This window comes from Otolemur garnettii, unplaced genomic scaffold, assembly GCF_000181295.1.
Source record: "Otolemur garnettii isolate 467f Iridium unplaced genomic scaffold, OtoGar3 scaffold00002, whole genome shotgun sequence".
Taxonomy (NCBI): Eukaryota; Metazoa; Chordata; class Mammalia; order Primates; family Galagidae; genus Otolemur; species Otolemur garnettii.
Genome location: NW_003852397.1, coordinates 41669352 through 41672283, shown reverse-complemented (window position 1 = coordinate 41672283; position 2932 = coordinate 41669352). Strand labels below are relative to the sequence as shown.

The following is a 2932-nucleotide window of genomic DNA, read 5'->3' as shown; positions in this document are numbered from 1 at the left end:
ACTTGATTTTTTTGGTAATGATTTAATCAGAGGATGCAAAACTAAGCTCTAGATACCTCTATCACTAACAGTATGGATTTAGTAGATTTACAAATTGAGACAATGTCAAGGGGAAGGGCTTTCTGATATTTGTGTACTTGGAAGCCTCTAGATTAGAGGTCTGTGTCTAAGGTGATCCTTTATCCCAGACCATGTGTGTAATGCCCTGTGCATAGTGAGTCTGTTGGGGAATGCATGAGATTTTAATGTTCATTAAAAATATAAATTCTCAGAAATAGTACTTAATATTTGTACTAAAGATTTTGAGATTAAAACCCACACGAAGATAAGAATAATTGAATTATATTTTTTTACATTTAAAAAATTCTACTTAATGCATTAATGGCTACTAAGACCTTTGTTTAAAAAATATCCTGTTTCCTGAAAAAAATGGCTCTAATCTCCTTTAGCTCAAACAAATAAGATGAAGATTTTTTTAATTTAAAAATTCATTTCTCCTATTTCTAGATATGATAGAGTGCCTAGTAGCAAACCAGTCTTCCTGCTGAAGATATATAGCTATAGAAACTTTATGTAAATAGAATATCTATAAAACCTTATGTAAAATTATTTTTTAAAAAAAGAATGAAAACCAAAGAAAAAACATTGCAGCTATTCAAAGACAGTGGAGGCAAAGCAAGTAAGCCAGAGGATTTAAAAAATGTACAATCTAATAATATATTGTTTACAAAAGACACATTTAAAATAAAAGATAAGAAAAAGCTAAAAATAAAAGGATGAAAAAGAGACTGAAATCTTAACCAAGGGAAGGTTGTAATAGAAATCTTAATATCTGGCTAATTTTAATTTAAGACAAAGGTAGGATAAGGGATAGAGAAAAATACCACGTAGTGATAAAAAACATAATAGAGCAGGAAATTTGGCCTAACTTATTCTCTCCAACAAGACAGCATCATTTCTACTAGAAAATTCTGTAAGCAGAAATCTGTTTATCAATAATTATTAGCTGAGTATTTTGATATACCCAGTCTCAGAAACTTGGAGATCAAACACAAGTCAGCAAATATATTTTAAAAACCCTAACAATTAAATTAACAACTTCAAAGTATTAGCTAAATAAGGAACTCTGAAGCAAACAAAATGCACATCATTTTTGAGCACATGAGAGAGATGTACAAAAATTGACTAATAAGGCCACAAGAGTAACTTTGATAAATTCTACAAATTAAATGTAAGAATGAGTATTTTGTTATAATGCAATAAAATTACAAGCTAATAAAAAAAGAATAAAAAGCTAATAAAAATCCAGAGTTTTGAAATTTTTCTATGTATAGAAACTAAATAACATATTTAGTTTTGAAATTCTTTAGTTTCGATGTTTAGAAACTAAATAACATATCCAGAGTTTTGAAATTTTTCTATGTGTAGAAACTAAATAACATATTTCTAAGAAATTCTTGATAAATTCTACAGATTAGCTGTAGGAATGACTATCTTCTCTTGTTATAATGCAATAAAATTAAAAGCTAATAAAAAAATAAAAAAATTAAAAGCTAATAATAAAAATCCAGAGTTTTGCAATTTTTCTATGTGTAGAAACTAAATAACATATTTCTAAGAAAAGAAATAACGAAATGCTTAAAATTAAATGGCAACAAAACATTCTATATGAAAATTCATTGACACAGCTAACACAACACACAGAGAATTATAGCTTTAAATACATTGACCAGGAAACAACAGAGAGATTAAAAACCAGCAGCTACAGTTTAATTCTGGAAGTTAAGGTACCTCTGGCCTCCCCAGACCTGGGTGGATGGTCCCATCATGGTGTCAATGCAGAAACAACTACAAAAGGAACTGCTGGCTTTGCAAAATGACTCACCTCCTGGGATGACTTCAAATGAAAAGAGTATTCAAAATATAATTACACAGTGGATTGTAGACGTGGAATGTGCACCAGGTACCTTATATGAAAGGGCTTCTGGTTAAGTTTAGTAATCAATATCCTTTGGCTCTCCCCAGGTCCTCTTCACTGGGGACAATATTCCTGTTCATTCTTATGTTCATAGCAATGGTTGTATTTTTTATCCATTCAAACAGAAAATGGGTTGCCAGCACTCTCAGTTTAGTTTGTCTTGGCACCATTAGCATACTTACCGGCTGCAAAGAAAAGAGATGACCACCAAATAATTCTTTTCATGTGTGAACATGTAAAAAAAGAATGCAGAGAAAACGAAATGGTGGTATCACGACAATTACTTGTTGATGCCACTGTTAACATCCTCCTAGCAGAAGACAGTACTGAGAAAATGAATATTTTGATCATTCCATCTTTGAACTGTAAGCTTGGACTAGAAGTGATCTATACACAATGAAGTCTACTTGCTTGTAGCATATTTTTACATGTGCCTTCTGGGAGCATGTTTTAAATAGGCATACACTATTAATGCAGGTGTCAGAAAATGTCAAAGCTTCTGAAAAAGTTCCGATCCTCACATATTGTGCAATAACAATGACTTCCTTGGTGGGTTTGGGTACATTGATTGCCAACAATGGACACTGTAACAGGAAAAGTTTTCATTAACTTCTGCCACTCAATCATTAATGCATGGTAGGGACAATGACATGAATTTCTCAGTTATAGGGGGATTATAGATAAAGTGAGAGATCCGACATTACTTTGAAAGTCAACCCAACTATTTATATTTGTATTCTTCGCACTGGAATCTTAAGGTAAATTGCATGAATTAACATGTGTTTTTAAAGGGCTGTAATGAAAGATCATTGCAAATTCACTTAATTGTTTATATCGGCTGTCAAATTGTTTTGACATGGCAAGTTTTCAATTAACACTGGCAGAGAGGTACAATATGTTATCCCAATGTTGAAAATAAATTTACTTGTTGTATATAGTTCCTTAACATCTGAA

The 2932-nt window shown here is 31.4% G+C and overlaps 1 pseudogene; it reads left to right on the top strand.

The window, feature by feature from the left end:
* Positions 1-1797: 1797 nt before the first annotated feature.
* LOC111725029 lies at positions 1798-2292 on the top strand (annotated as a pseudogene).
* The last annotated feature ends 640 nt before the right edge of the window (positions 2293-2932 follow it).